The sequence below is a fragment of the Panulirus ornatus genome, chromosome 37 (assembly GCF_036320965.1).
Source record: "Panulirus ornatus isolate Po-2019 chromosome 37, ASM3632096v1, whole genome shotgun sequence".
NCBI lineage: Eukaryota > Metazoa > Arthropoda > Malacostraca > Decapoda > Palinuridae > Panulirus > Panulirus ornatus.
Genome location: NC_092260.1, coordinates 13,892,257 through 13,909,516, shown reverse-complemented (window position 1 = coordinate 13,909,516; position 17,260 = coordinate 13,892,257). Strand labels below are relative to the sequence as shown.

The 17,260-nt window shown below is 42.2% G+C and overlaps 1 protein-coding gene across 2 annotated transcripts in view; it reads right to left on the bottom strand.

Annotated features, from left to right (window-relative positions):
• Window positions 1-17,260, bottom strand: part of LOC139760516 (uncharacterized) — a 746,927-nt gene that overhangs the window by 609,748 nt on the left and 119,919 nt on the right. The gene's annotated exons all lie outside the window — the stretch shown is intronic.

Here is a 17,260-nt window from a genome sequence, read left to right as displayed (position 1 = left end):
CATTCTCTTCATTCTCCTCTCGCACAAAAGACAACATAATTAGGAAAAAAAAACATCCGAAATCTGGCCATGAGCGAATGTGGTCGAGAGTAAGTTTTAACACGTGATGCAAAATAATGAATTGCCCAACTCGGCTCACCAACCCCCCACCCTGCTGGTCCCAGGACAGAAGGCCTCGCCAGGAGACGGCTCACGCGAGAAACGCCCAAAAAGCCTCGTATCGTAAGGCAAATATTGGTCATGGGCTTTTCCTGTTAATTATTGCCATGTGCACTGATGAATTTTGGAGACCCCAGGGGACCAGAATCTCAAGTTCTATTGGAAACGGAATATGGAAATTACAATATGGTAATCTCTCTCTCTCTCTCTCTCTCCCTCTGCACAATGAACTAGCACTTCAGTGGCTTTCAGGTTTCACTCTTTCGTCTAAGGCTCCCGTCTTTTTCTGTCTGCCTCACCCACATGTGGGTTGCTGCGCTGGTGTCTTTCAGTAAACAAAAGAAACTCACACTTAACACTTGACAACACTGAACTCACACGACTCGTTCTGTAGTAAGCGAGACGCGCATACCGTCTGTCCTTTGATAAAATCTGTATTTACCCTTAAGTAGGTGCTCTCTTGTTCTCACCCACCTCATTCTACGGATTTTGTGTTTGTTTGTGTGTTTATCTTTTTAAGGAATAACCTTCAACCAAGAAATGCAGCTACAAAAATGATGAAGAACCGAATGCGTGAACGTCATATGGAGAACGAATTATGAATCACATGGGCATGTGTCCTTCTGTGTGGATGGATGCGGGCACTTGTGTAGAACGGGGAAGTAGAGTTTTACCTTAACCTCTTGACCCCTGTGTACTACACTGAGCCTTGTATACACAGGAACAAATACCTACCCCGACGTTACGTCAGGTAGCCCCCTCAGCGATCGAGACCAAGGAGGAAGGATGTGGATGTGTGTGTATGTGTGTGTGTACGTGTGCGCATCAACTGGTTCCTCCTACACCTCACAACCGATCATATGATCTCATCAGTCTTATAAATAAGGATGTGTCTACTCCTCTTAGCCAGAGTCTCACAACCTGACAGATTGTGACGAATGTGCATGAATGGCTGTGCGGTTGTACCTACTGTTCAGATGAACATGGTGTACTTTTTAGTTTCATCCCCACAAAGGATGCAAGAAATTTATTCTCCCTAAACCTAATCCATTCTCTCAAATCACGGATCTAAACGAGACCACTTTTTTGTATTTCAGACAAAAAACTGTCACGTATTTCCTGAGATATGATAATATTCATAAAAGCTTTTGGAACACAAACACACATCCATACGTCTTCATAAACGTATCGGTGAACATATGAGTATTGTCACTGATACTAATTAAATGAAGCAATTTACACGATTGCAGAGATGATGAGATGGATCACCTCCGTTCATATTGTTGACATAATGGTATTAGACTCGCTCTGAGGAGATATATGTGTGTTTACATGTGGCTGTGTGGGTCTGTGTGAAGATGATTAGCTTTCCTTTCTTTGCGATCAAGAGAAGATATGTTCAAGACTCCGGTGTATGGTGTGTGTGTGTGTGTGTGTGTGTGTGTGTGTGTGTGGGTGAGGGGGGTTACATGGACCCTGTGACCTAAGCTGGGGTAGTGTGGTGTGAGTATGAGCCCAGGGATCAGGTCAGGAACGTGGAGGGCATGACCTGGATGCTGGGTCCAATATAACATAATATCAACACCATCACTGGTCCCGGGTTAGGCAGCTGGACCCCTCGATGGATTGTATCGTGGCGCAATGTCCTCCACCGAGCGGCCGTAACCCACACACACACACACACACACACACACACACACACACACACAACACACACACAGAACCCGAGCCTTCACACTGAGGACTCGTGCGGAGGCCATGTTGTCGGAATGGGAGGAAACGAACGTAAAAAGGGAAAAGAGAAAGGAGGGGTTAGGAGGAGCAGGACTGGAATTGAAAGCGGTCAGGAGTTAAGAGATGAAGAGGACGATGGAATCTGAAGTATAAGAGGTAAGGAGACTGAGAGAACATGGGGGGAACATTTGGACTTCCGTGGTGTAACGGTTAGCGTTCCTGACCTAATGCATTCAAAGGCCGCCCAGGGTGGAAGGCCTGGGTTCGAATCGTGGTTGCAGCGGTCGGTCCACGGTCAACCCACCCGCTAACCCATCCCTAGGATTTGATCGCTTAGTTGGGTGGGCACTTGGCTCCGGCTAGGATATATATATATATATATATATATATATATATATATATATATATATATATATATATATATATATATATATCGTTAATGGAATGGCCTTGATCAAGGCAGAAGTTGCTCGTGCCGCCTGAGCTAACATGAAACAAAATCATAATGGAATTTTGCAGTAAAAGTAGATGGCAGTATCGCGTTTAACAGCTGACTGAAACAAAGTCAGGGTGGGTATGGACAGGTGAAGGAAAGCAGTAAGTAAAGAGAGAATAGGCAGGAGAGAGAGAGAGAGAGAGAGAGAGAGAGAGAGAGAGAGAGAGAGAGAGAGAGAGAGAGAGAGAGAGAGAGAGAGAGAGAGAGAGAGAGAGCGAGCGAGAGAGAGAGAGAGAGAGAGAGAGAGAGAGAGAGAGAGAGAGAGAGAGAGAGAGAGAGAGAGAGAGAGAGAGAGAAATAAAAAAGGTGCAGGGGGTGGGGATGAGAGAGGGGGAGAAAGGAAGTAGAGGAGGTTGATAAAGATGATGCAAGAGACGCGTGTGGCAAGGATCTCCCTCAGTTTCGCAGTGAGCACCATGAACCATGTAGTACGTGAACCCCAGCAGAAGCCAAGAGAGAAAAGGAACGATGAAAAAAACCCACTACGGAAGGAAACCTTCGCAACAACAAAATGACACCGTTCTGAGAAGACGATGTTCCAAGTTCAGTGAACTCTGTGAACAAATGTTAAAGTAGACTGGTGACGAAAGTTGGGCATCTTACTCGATTTCTGATGACCAAGGCTCATGTGAGGGAGGAGGGAGGAGGAGGAAGGGCAAACGAGGGGAGAAACGCAGTACGGGAACTTTAACAGATAATCTGGAGGATTGATAAACACCAACACACAACAGCCATCTCTCTGCCGACCCCAGGATAACATTAGAGATATTAACTCCGCCGAGGATGTGTAGAGCAGAGCGGGACTTGAATAGTGACTAAACTACCGTGGTCGTCGATACGGCGAAAAACCTGGGAGGGAGGGAACTGACCTGCCACGGATCTAGAGGGAAGGGTAGGACGTGGCTGTCTTTTTGGGAAACGTGAGAAAGAGACAAGTGTTCTGACAAGTGTTCCGAGGAGGAGGAGGAGGAGGAGGTGAACAAGACGTTCTCCAAACAGACATAAGAGGAAGAAAGAGGAAGGTGAGTCGCCAGGTAACAAGAGGAGGAACATGAGGGTCAGGTGTCGTGACAGGTGGTCAGCGGTGCTGCTCATGACGGGGGCGAGAGGGAGGAGGAGGAGGGAGGGTGAGCAGCAGGGTAGCAGGGAAGGGAATGAGTGAAGAGGGGAGGATGCTGGGAGGGAGAGAGAGTAATTGAGAGGGTGTGGAGGTCATGGGAAGGGAGGGAGCGATGGAGGACGAACTGCAGAAAGAAGAGCGTCAGTAGATAAAAAAAAAAAAAAGTAGACTAAGAAGAGAAGACAAGTTGAAGGGAAGAAGAAAACTCTGTCAAGTCAAAAGAGCGGTCCACGGGAAGCCAGCAACGAGATAGGAACACAGCAGTCCACACCTGCGCCAGGAAGATAAGCAATTACACCAGAACAATACCTGAGGGGAATTTAACACAAAGAGGAACGTGAGTGAGCGTTCATGTGACGGTAGGCAGCAGCATCTGTAACTTCAGCAAGAAGGAGGAGAACGTAAAAAAACAGAGGAGCGAGGCAGAGCGCATCACGACTGCCGTAACATCTTTATGACTGGCAACATCAACGGGTCATCTTTAACTGCTCTGTTGTCATATACAGAGTCAGCCATAACCCTAGATGAGCCTACTCAGCCGTTCTTTAACCTGGGTCATGTTTAACAAAGCTAATTTGTTTGCAGAGCAGAGACTCGTACAGTCCCTGTTTGGTCTCCTACTACGTATGTCATGAAATACCTGTTATGAAGTGTACCAACTTACGTGTTATCATGCCACTGGGGTCTGACCAAAACCCTTTGTGACCTCTGTTAATCCCTTTGCGCAATCGCGCACAGGATGTGCATGGGGTGCACGATAAACATGACATGGTTGCCGGTACAGATCAATCCATCAATCCTACTTAAATGCCTACTTGATAAGCTATGCTACAGATGACTCTCCGTTTCTTCTGAACGTTACCTCTTCCCAGGAAAAAAAAAACTGACTGACGTCAAAATCTGAGTGGAGAGCATTAGCTGTTGAGTTTTGCTGACTTCGCTGACAGATTTTCGGTATAAACCTGAAATCTTCAGTGTCAATCACTAAACGGGTTCAACATACAGTGACGCGAATGAAATACATGAAGGCAACTGCATTGTAAGATTGTGGATAATCCCAGTGTAAACAGAGATGTCAGATAACGACTCAGATAACATGTTCTGATCCCCCATAAGGACAGATGTTCAGTAATCTGTACAGTAACACGTCTGGAGAGAGTAGCCGTCCACTGACGTGTATTAACGTCAACAGTTCGGTAATGACGACCATCTGGCTGTCGCTCGTCAGTAACGAACGCTGGAGGCGAGTGTTGGTCGATGATTGGAACATTAATACGGCAGAGGAGGTATCATACCGCTAGTGTGTCTTCACTTGACCAATGCTTCTGCTACAAACCAGAGGAATTCCCTTATCCAAGACCAGATGAGGATTTATTCAAATAAACCATCAATTTTGTATTAATTTTTTTTTTCACAAGCTATCCAGTCTTATACTAAAACTAATTCAAAATATTTCATGAATACTGATTAAATAATACAGATACCTCCACCAGAATAGTGACGACAAACCCAATCCTGAAATAGAGGCAAGCTGACCATATCTAACCCGCACAAGATCGTCTGACAATGGCCTTAATCGACTCAGGTGGGAAAAATCCGCCATCAAGCGCGCGTCACAGGTCGAGGTGGTCCAGGACGGGTGTATAAGCAGGTGGCGAGCGAGGCTCCCGGCCCACGACGCTCCACACACCGTCTGTTCCTCCGCCTCCTGCACCCCCTCCCACACACAGCAGGGAGAGCTGCCTGTCCCTTACCTGGTAATTAGTATATTTACGTTTGCTTTATTTACTGCCACAACGTTGGAGAGGAAACAAGATAATTCGCGCATATATTTTCCTGAGATGTTTCGATACAGTACATTATACATAACGTAAATTACATGTTGAAGTTTTTACCAGATGCTTATTTCTAAACTGATTGCCTGCATTTTATCAATATATACATTCTGGGGTTGTATAATCTGTTTCTATACTTTGTGCTTTAAATCTTGACCTCATCAAACTTCTAAGTTCCCACGTGCACTTTCGTGTAATGATCACATCAGGGGAGATACAAGAAAGAAATCTAAATGTTATACTTTATATATATATATATATATATATATATATATATATATATATATATATATATATATATATATATATATATATTCTTTTTTTTCATACTACTCGCCATTTCCTGCGTTAGCGAGGTAGCGTTAAGAACAGAGGACTGAACCTTTGAGGGAATAGCCTCACCTGGCCCCCTTCTCTATGTTGCGTTGTAGTGCCAAGAACAGACGAAGAATGGCCTTATTTGCCCACATGCACCCTCGGGCTGTCATGTGTGAAGCACCGATACCACAGGGCTTGGTTGGAGGTTGTCAGGAGCGAGGCGAACAATCAACCAGTCATAGCGGCAAATTATATTCACTTTCCGTAAACTTCACTGCAGTGATTTAATCCAGTATTAGCTGCATAAAGTTGCGAGCTAAAAATTGCCAGTGGTACCTACCTACTGACTACCTCACTTGAAATACCAGGAACTTCAGTTGCCAGCTTGTTCTATTTCCTTGACTGAATCATTGCGATACTGAATCATACGAAACCATGAATAATCATATTAACTGCTTCGAAACTGATAGCTCATATTGAGTAATATACTGTACAGTTATTACGTAATCAGCTGTACTTTATGGATGTTTTTACACATATTGATGGATGTTTTATGCAGAATATACCGTAACACGTATCATAAACAATGTCATATAAATATTTTTGCTTAATCCCTTCGTGGCAGAATCTCTCTTATCATACGCCGCTGTTGTATACACAGAACAAAGAAACCGCAATATTTGCATTCATGTAGTGACAGTCACCATTATCACGGCTGTTCGTGTTCATCTGAACTGTTATTCACCATCATCAAGGCTGTTCATGTTCATCAGAACGTCCATCTTGTAATATATATATATATATATATATATATATATATATATATATATATATATATATATATATATATATATATTGAAAAGGATCACAATTTTGAGCGTGATCAAGATATTCCTATGAGTCCACGGGGAAAATGAAACACGATAAGTTCCCAGGTGCACTTTCGTGTAATAATCACATCATCAGGGGAGACACAAGAGAGAAATATAACAGGTAAAACCAAATGGCGTCCTAGCTTCGTTTCTTCGATGTATATCAACTGACTGTTATATTTCTCTCTTGTGCCTCCCCTGATGATGTGTTTATTACACGAAAGTGCACTTGGGAACTTATCGTGTTTCATTTTCCCCTTGGACTCATAGGGATATATATATATATATATATATATATATATATATATATATATATATATATATATATATATATAGATAGATAGATAGATAGATAGATAGATAGATAGATAGATAGATAAATAAATAAATAAAATCATTTTCCAAGACTCCTGCTCCTCTTGTGTCTTCAAGAATGCTGAGGGAAGTCACAACTGGTTCCCTGGAAGTTTTCGTGCATTTGTATTGACGTATTCACAAGAGACTGTGTTGCCTTGGCCGTAATACTGTCCAGGGTTTCCTTGTGTTTAGTAACGGTACTGCCGTTTCCGTGGCAGTATATTTTTCTCGTTGTATATCTTAACGAGAATGTATAACAGGATCGAGATTTTTTTTGGTGATTTATTAAATGTCTCGAAAGAATCGAGTCTTGTGATCGCGTGAGGAGGACCAAAGACTCTTCTAGGCAAACATGATGTCAATCTCCTCCGTGCGTGTCCATTATTTTTGTGTGGCACATCCATGTTTCTTTCTTGGAGTCAGCTGTTTTGTACGTGCATTAGCATACCAGCGTCTTTCCTCATCCGATAAACTTATGCCCCTGAGGTGAAAACATTCCTTGGTCACCTTGCCACAAAGCTGTGTGATCCTGTTGTCTCCTGATTTCGTCGACTTGATGGTAAATAAGAAAGTATGTACTTGAATATACCTACCTCAACATTCTGGAAGTTGCTGACAATATCTAACTCATAAGAGTGTATGGCAAGTATGGGGTATGGGATAATGTAAAGTCATCACGCAAAATGGCCAATGGAAAGAGAAGAACTGAAGACCTTACTTCACCTAATGCAAAGGAGTAGAAAGGAAATAACAGTTCCCTTATCTGCAATAAAGTATTTCAAGTAGACGGGGTATTCATTATATCTGTGTCGACCAGATGTGCGCATCATACATGCAAGTTATCTTCAATCATTCAATGGTCAGACGGTAGGATATACGAAATTTCACTCCGACGCAGGGGAATAACAATACACATATTGGTGTTTAACAGTGATGATTTTGTGCCACCATTTGTAATCTGCTGTCGTGCTAGGATATGTCCTCTTCTGACGGAGAAGTATATAAATAAATAAAAAATATGGTTTACTGATTACGGAGAAGTATATCGATTTATGAAGAATATGGTTTACTGATGATATGATCGCGACGAACAGACATCGAGCGTTATTTTCGGAGTTTCTGAAGATACATTCATCATCAACGCGTGATAACTGGCTTAAGATGTCCTCCAGGAGAGTCCTCGCGACACATCTGGTTCTAAAAAGTGAACTAATGAAGTGACATCAGTTACGTTTGGTCCCCAGCATAATACGGTACCCGTATCCCTTCACCACCTGCCCCTTGCACCTGACACAACGAAGAAAAAGTCAATCGCGTCATCTAAGATCAGTGAGGAAGCAGCGATCCTGTCGTGGTAGGAATGCATCTGTGTCCTCGCTAGTTTCTCAATTCCTATCCGTTGCGCCAGTCTCCGCCACATAACCATTCTCCTGTGTGACGCTCCAAGCAGCCGTCATTACATACCGCTTCTTAAAGAATGAAATTTCTATATTTCCTTCCTATTCAGCATCTTGCAAACTGTTACAACGGGTAGGCAGGCAATCAATTTCGATATATCACTCAAGAGGTTATATTTACGAGGTCACCCGTGAGCTAAATATATATATATATAATTTATTATTTTTATTTATTTTGCTTTGTCGCTGTCTCCCGCGTTAACGAGATAGCGCAAGGAAACAGACGAAAGAATGGCCCAACCCACCCACATACACATGTATATACATACACGTCCACACACGCAAATATACATACCTATACATCTCAATGGACACACATATATACACACACAGACATATACATATATACACATGTACATAGTTCATACTGTCTGCCTTTATTTATTCCCATCGCCACCTCGCCACACTTGGAATAACAACCCCCTCCCCCCTCATGTGTGCGAGATAGCGCTAGGAAAAGACAACAAAGGCCCCATTCGTTCACACTCAGTCTCTAGCTGTCATGTAATAATGCACCGAAACCACAGCTCCCTTTCCACATCCAGGCCCCACAGAACTTTCCATGGTTTACCCCAGACGCTTCACATGCCTTGGTTCAATCCACTGACAGCACGTCGACCCCAGTATACCACATCGTTCCAATTCACTCTATTCCTTGCACGCATTTCACCCTCCTGCATGTATACAAATATATATATATATATATATATATATATATATATATATATATATATATATATATATATATATATATATATACCCTACTGAATTTTTATAACAGAAATAATGGTTGATATCAGTTTTCCCCATCATCATCATCATCATGATCAGACAAAATGACTTTATTTCACGGGTCAGCTGACACGGCAACACACATCACTGACAACAATAATCCATTTACATGGTATCCATGCAACCCAATGGTTTTAATCTGGAACTGCAAATAAACATGAAAAATGGAAATGAAAACGGTAATTTTATAGGCCAAGAGCTCTTGCCCCGGCACTCACACTGTACGAGACCTCGACTGTGGGATTTTGTTCTGTTGGTCCCAAGTCACGCGAACACTCCCCTCCTAACGGAACCAGAGTCGGAGATCTGGAGCTTCAACACAGGTCAAGATTCTTCTTCAACAAGTAGGTAACACAAGAGGCCACACTGGCCAGTATTCACATTTCCATGTCAGCCAGTCATTGTCTCGCCCCGGCACACGTGCCACACACTTGTTTGCTGTCTCACTCGCAACGCTGTAGTTGAGAACAATCGCAGTTTCATGGCATAACGGGGTTAGGCAACGTGATTAAGGCTTGTATTTAAAACTACTGAAAATCCGACCCGGGACTTAACTAGATTTTGTCCGTATTGATTTGGGCTCTGGTTTTGGTAACGTTTCTGAAAAAAAAAAACATATATGGTTGGTCGGCTCTGTAAATGTTCGTCGATAGAAATGATGTTTCAGGCGTGTGGCTCCAGGTTCACTGTGGCCTATGTTGACTCGTACGTTAAGCTCGCCTTGTAGCGTCGTCCATCAGATGACCTGAATAAGGTTATGACAGATCAACTTTCAAGATCTGTATCTCTTGTAGGATCTTATTCACTTCATTCAAAGACTACGAAGTTTCAAAAACCTTATTCACTTTGCCTAAAGACTACAAAGTCTCAAAAGCTAACTTGCGTAACCCACAGTTAACTTGTTTCTAAATGGATCTGGAAAGACTTGCGACATCAGCGTGGAATATACGTTAGGCAGAGCCTGGGTCAAGTCGACCCCAAACCCTGCACTTGATCACACATTCCTGGAGCATCGCTGTGACGCGCTGGATGACACAGCCGAATGTCGATATTGGATTTATCGTCTGACACGTTTTGGCTTCAGAATAATACCACGCTTGATCAGAATCCTGCTTTTAAGGATATTATATCTCCTGAGGGGAGAAACATCATGTCCAGAGATGTATCCAGACCATACATGACACCTTGGTAAGTGACTGGGTTAAGCGTGCGAGACAAAAAGGACAAGTGTGTCTCTTAAGTCAAGATGTATCCACATCTGGCCAGAACTGGAATCATCGCAACCCCTAGAAACACATCTGGTTGCCACACTAACTCCCCCGTAGCTCATTTGAATAGCATTTGCATGTGAATCTCAGTTGCAAGGGAGTTTTCAGGCAACAGAGCGTTGCCAGTGTTTGCCTAGTCATTTTGTAAGTGGATTTTTTTTGCATTGCTGAGCAAGCCAAGCGCATTATGAAGACGGAGTGTGATTATATACAAAAATAAGTCGTGCAGACTTGCGAAGATTCGTAGCGGCTGACTGAAATTTCCTCACTTTTATGAAGAATAGATTGCACGGTCATACAAAACGGTAGGGAATAAAATTTCGATTTACTCTAATCTTCCTCTTGCTCAGAGTTTTGTGCTGGCGGTGGCGATGAGAATCACTTTCTAAATTGCTTAGTAAATGCAACGACTTCATATATATATATATATATATATATATATATATATATATATATATATATATATATATATATATATATATTTCCCTGGGGATAGGGGAGAAAGAACACTTCCCACGTATTCCCTGCGTGTCGTAGAAGGCGACTAAAAGGGAAGGGAGCGGGGGGGCTGGAAATCCTCCCCTCTCGTTTTTTTTTTTTCCAAAAGAAGGAACAGAGGAGAGGTCCAGGAGAGGATATTCCCTCAAAGGCCCAGTCCTCTGTTCTTAACGCTACCTCGCTATCGCGGGAAATAGCGAATAGTATGAAAAAAAAAAAAATATATATATATATATATATATATATATATATATATATATATATATATATATATATATATATTCACTGAAGATCATATTTTCAAATGTTATGGAAATGTAGATATCTAAGAGATCATGTGTGATATAAAGACGACTACATTCATCACGCCAGTATTCCAACTGCAAAACATGAACGCTGGCGTTAGCGCTTCAAGGGTCATCAGTACATAACAAACACACCATGACGATGAAATCTGACGTGGTATCAAGGACACACAAGGACTCCCTTCAAAGTTCTTTGGTCTGGTACCAGGCCAGCGCAGACGAAGGTGATCATGTTGTTACAACTATCAATTTAGATTGAGAAATATATAGAAATCCAACACAAAGCAACTGATACGTAGAAAAGTCAGTGAAGTAGATTCGAGACACGAAATTGTACACGATGAAGTGTTACGAATAAGTAATACGAATAGTATTAGTGTTACGAACAGAAATATGAATATCATTAGTATTACGATTAGTGATGTAAACAGTAATATTATTAAGAAGAGTATTTATAGTAATACCCATTTTGTATTAATATATCATAATATGGCAAAATTCATCCCCGCCTCCAGCAAAGCTAATACCCATTCAGATAATTGGTTAGTTCACAGCGATGAGGATCATGGATATTAGGGCAAAGTGTGGTTTAAAACAACTCTGGTAAAACGTTTGAAAAAAAAAAATCAGTAGAAACTGTAAACCAAAAAATGATCTAACCTTCCCTGGCAACAAAGGCCACATTCGTTCACACTCAGTCTCCAGCTTTCATGTGAAATGCACCGAAACCACACTCCCTTTCCACATCCAGGCCCCACAAAACTTTCCATGGGCATGTGAAGCATCTGGGGTGAACCATGGAAAGTTTTTTGGGGCCTGGATGTGGAAAGGGAGTGTGGTTTCGGTGCATTTCACATGAAAGCTGGAAACTGAGTGTGAACGAATGTGGCCTTTGTGGTCTTTTTCCTAGAGCTACCTCACGCACGCGCGGGGGGAGGGGGGTGCCATCTCATGTGTGGCGGGGTGGCGACAGGAATGGATGAAGGCAGCAAGTGTGAATATGTACATGTGTATGTGTGTACATGTCAGTGTATGTATATGTATGTATACGTTGAAATGTATAGGTATGTATATGTGCGTGTGTGCGCGTTTATGTATATATACGTGTATGTGGGTGGGTTGGGCAATTCTTTCGTCTGTTTCCTTGCGGTACCTCGCTAACACGGGAGACAGCGACAAAGCATGATAAAAAACTGTATATATATATGTATATATATATATATATATATATATATATATATATATATATATATATATATATATATATATATATATTATATATTGATTTTCAATATCCCAGTCGAAATATACCAGGCATCCACGACTGAGCATCTCGCCATCTGCCGTCGAATGTCAATTAACAGATGACAGACAGGCCGGCCGTTCACGCTCGTGCTCAACCATCACACAAACAGCCATTTCGCGGCGTCCCCAACAACAGATCTCTGTGGCCACGGGAACGTTGGATGAAGTTCTTCGTAAGCTCTGTTGATGTTATAGAAGTGGTCAACGTTGAGCATACTTTTATAATGACGAGCTCCACATTTTCACTGAGGTTCGTAATCCACTCACCTCTACGGCTACATTTTGCTTTCGCAAAACAGCGCTGTAATGTCACCAGGGAAGGCTGAAGGAGAGGAGGTGCCTCCCTCCATCCCGTGCGCCGAGGATGTATATGGTTATCAGATTGTTGGTCTTCGTGTATTCTTATACAGCAACGTTCACTAGTCTTCGTAGCAGTATATGAACGTAGGAATTATCGTGTAAAAAATATGCCACTAGGGACTTGGGAAATAGAGAGAGAGAGAGAGAGAGAGAGAGAGAGAGAGAGAGAGAGAGAGAGAGAGAGAGAGAGAGAGGGAGAGAGAGAGAGAGAGAGAGAGAGAGAGAGAGAGAGACCATATAATGAATTCCTAGCGTACTGGGTGGGCCCCATCGGATCATAGCTACGGGCCCTCATCGCAGACTGGAGAATAATGAATGGTTCTAATTGCGTTCTCCAGATTTGATCATATTCTTTAAACGTCACACCACCACTGCAAAAGCAGGTCATTTAATATCAAAACCTAGTTTCGATTGCGTAGATGAAATCCGAATATAACTTATACCTTAGTCGAAATACACCAGTCACATCCAATGCTTGAGCAAGCAGACGACACACAACTAACGGCCAGCCATGCCAACGCCCAACCTTCCCTAAAGCAGCCATTCCATGTGAACCCTAGCATGACACCTGTGTAATGCCAGTATACACCTGCTGTATGTACATCTCGCCTGGCAGGGGAGGTTACGTGAGGTTTTCATGAGCTTTCTTGGTTGAAGTGTATCAGAAACTCTATCATAAAAAACCTCACACTTTCCCTGATACACGTAAATGCTATCGTCTTATTCAACATTTTACGATGAAACTTAATATACCAAATCGTGAGCTGTTATTGTGTTTTGTACAGTCTGAACACCATAGTGGCATTGCAGAACAACTTCACTCAATATCTAAGCTAGTTTCGTTGCGAGAGTAAACTGGTGAGTTACCGATCACTGAACCGTGATATAAAAGTTCGACTGATATGGTAAGTCAGATGAGGGTTTTCTTACGTTACCTTGATCTTTTTACCCGTTCCCGTTAACCACGAACACTGTACAATGGATGTACCTATTGGGACGCATATTTTGGGAACCGGCAGAATATATACATATATATATATATATATATATATATATATATATATATATATATATATATATATATATATATATATATATAATTTTGGGAACCGGCAGAATATATACATACATATATACATATATATATATATATATATATATATATATTTTTTTTTTTTTTTTTTTTTTTTTTTTTTTTATACTTTGTCGCTGTCTCCCGCGTTTGCGAGGTAGCGCAAGGAAACAGACGAAAGAAATGGCCCAACCCCCCCCCCATTTACATGTACATACACACGTCCACACACGCAAATATACATACCTACACAGCTTTCCATGGTTTACCCCAGACGCTTCACATGCCTTGATTCACTCCACTGACAGCACGTCAACCCCTGTATACCACATCGCTCCAATTCACTCTATTCCTTGCCCTCCTTACACCCTCCTGCATGTTCAGGCCCCGATCACACAAAATCTTTTTCACTCCATCTTTCCACCTCCAATTTGGTCTCCCTCTTCTCCTCGTTCCCTCCACCTCCGACACATATATCCTCTTGGTCAATCTTTCCTCACTCATTCTCTCCATGTGACCAAACCATTTCAAAACACCCTCTTCTGCTCTCTCAACCACGCTCTTTTTATTTCCACACATCTCTCTTACCCTTACGTTACTTACTCGATCAAACCACCTCACACCACACATTGTCCTCAAACATCTCATTTCCAGCACATCCATCCTCCTGCGCACAACTCTATCCATAGCCCACGCCTCGCAACCATACAACATTGTTGGAACCACTATTCCTTCAAACATACCCATTTTTGCTTTCCGAGATACTGTTCTCGACTTCCACACATTTTTCAAGGCTCCCAAAATATATTTTGGAAAGGATCACAATTTCGCGCGTGATCAAGATATTCCTATGAGTCCACGGGGAAAATGAAACACGATAAGTTCCCAAGTGCACTTTCGTGTAATAATCACATCATCAGGGGAGACACAAGAGAGAAATACAAGTCAGTTGATATACATCGAAGAGACGAAGCTAGGACGCCATTTGGTCAACATGTCTTGGACAATCGCTTGTTTACCAAATGGCGTCCTAGCTTCGTCTCTTCGATGTATATCAACTGACTTATATTTCTCTCTTGTGTCTCCCCTGATGATGTGATTATTGCACGAAAGTGCACTTGGGCCCTATCGTGTTTCATTTTCCCCGTGGACCCATAGGAATATATATATATATATATATATATATATATATATATATATATATATATATATATATATATATATATATATTTTTTTTTTTTTTTCCGAAAAACCTTTAGGGGTGAATAAACAGCTGGGGTGACAGTGGACCGACAGCCAAAACCAGAATTCGAATCTATGCGCTTGGCACTGTGCGACCCCGTGAATTTGTCATGGTCAGGAACGCTAAACGATACACCACGGAAGTCCATAATGCACGCGATTTTCTCCTTTTTTCCCGTCTTACACGAGTCATACCCATGAGTTTCCAGTATAGCAATCATGGCTTCCCGCCAAATATAAAAAATACCCGTAACATTACAGACGAATTGCTCGATGGTTGCGTCTTTTATCGTTGTGCGACGTAAGTATTTTTTCGTAACATCCTTACGCGACGTTCGATGTTACGCGAAGTGTGGGAGAACCACGTCATCTTATCATATCTCCCTCAGTCTACACGTAACCAATCCATCGTTGAATTCCACTAACGTACAATGACACCGTCAGTACCTGGTGTTGTTGGAACTCTACATTCTCGTCCCGTGCGCACGTAATTAGAATTAATGGATTGTTAGTATTACCAAGGATACATAATGCCATTTTCTTCGTAGTAACAACGGTCAGTACAGAGGACGGTGTGGTGGTGGTGGTGTCTTGAAATGTGGTTAGGTGAGATGTGGAGCTTACCGTGAGGATCTAAGCTCCTCAACGGAGTGTTATGTTTGGGTTGGTTTTTCTCGTCTTCATATCCATTTTCCCTGCGCTTCAAAGCCCTTCCCCACAAGGTTTAATTCTGTAAACCGTTTCCCAGCTATTAATAGACATCAGGATCGTGACTGAGAAGGAGAAAAACTGAGAAAATGAGAGAGATTAAGTGTAGAGAGGCACAGGATGACAGCACACGCAATAAGGGCAGAGGAACTTATTTAGGGAAGCAATGCATACAAAAGCGAGTGAAGTGTATGGCAAGTGGAAGGTGAGAAGTTGACGTATTAGAAAGGTTATATGATAAGCAAGTCGAACAAGAAAGTTATACAGCTAATGGAACAGGAAAGAGGTGCATGAACGGTATATTCAGGGAGGAACTGCGAATGATTGCAAGGAGTATTATAGCAAGCCAGAGGTCGAGAGAAAGTTACTAGAGCAGAAAAAAGAGAGTAAATAAGAGAGGATGAAAGAGTATCCATGAACTTCAGAGAAACTAAAGAAAAAGTATGATGGGAAGGTGGGTGATTAATGTGAAAACAACAAAACAAATAGGAGTGACAATAAGGTGCGCAAATGCGAAAGAGAAGCATGGAACAGCGAAAAAGAGACAGAGGATTATCAAAAGTGGTAAATGACAGTGTGGTGGATGTGGTACTCTTGCGATAAGGTGGCGTTAACAGCGAGAGAGCCCTGGTAAATGCTATGGTGAAAAGAGAAGAGGTACCGAAAAAAAAAAGAATTATGTGAGACTTACGTGGAAATATGGTAGGGGTTTTATCATGTACCTGGATAAAGGGCATGACAGGGTTGTTAGAGAAGCCTAACGGACGGTACAACGAGTACATGGAAAGTTACCAAATGCTGCGAGCGGTTTCACTTTGAAAAATAAAAAGACTTGTTTGTAATTAGGAAGGGAAGAGGGTGATTTGTTCTCTGTGAAGGCGGATCCGAGTCAAGAATCCAAGGATGTATGATTTAATCTGCTTGTGGGCGGTGGCTGAGGGAGGTGAATGCAAGGGCTTAGAACGAGGGACGGGTCTACACTTAACAGGGAGTGACGGAAGCAGGTGGAAGGTGAACCAGACGCTCTGTACAGATGACATGGATGATGGTGGCAGACTCCAGAGAGAAACACCAGAAGCTGTTGATAACGTGTGTGTGTGTGTGTGTGTGTGTGTGTGTGTGTGTGTGTAAAAAAAAAGGGGGGGGGGAGATGGAAGGCGAATATAAGAGAAATAAGGTTATGATGAGCAGCAGGGAGTTGCCGCTTGGACGGTTTTAGTGACAACATGAATGAAGAGGGTATGGAGCAAGTGGACGTGCTTTAGACACCTAGGATTGGACTTGGCAGCGGATGGAACTGCTAGGTGAAGTAACTTATAGGGTGGGAAACGAGGCTAAGGTCTTGGTTTCATTGAGGAGAGT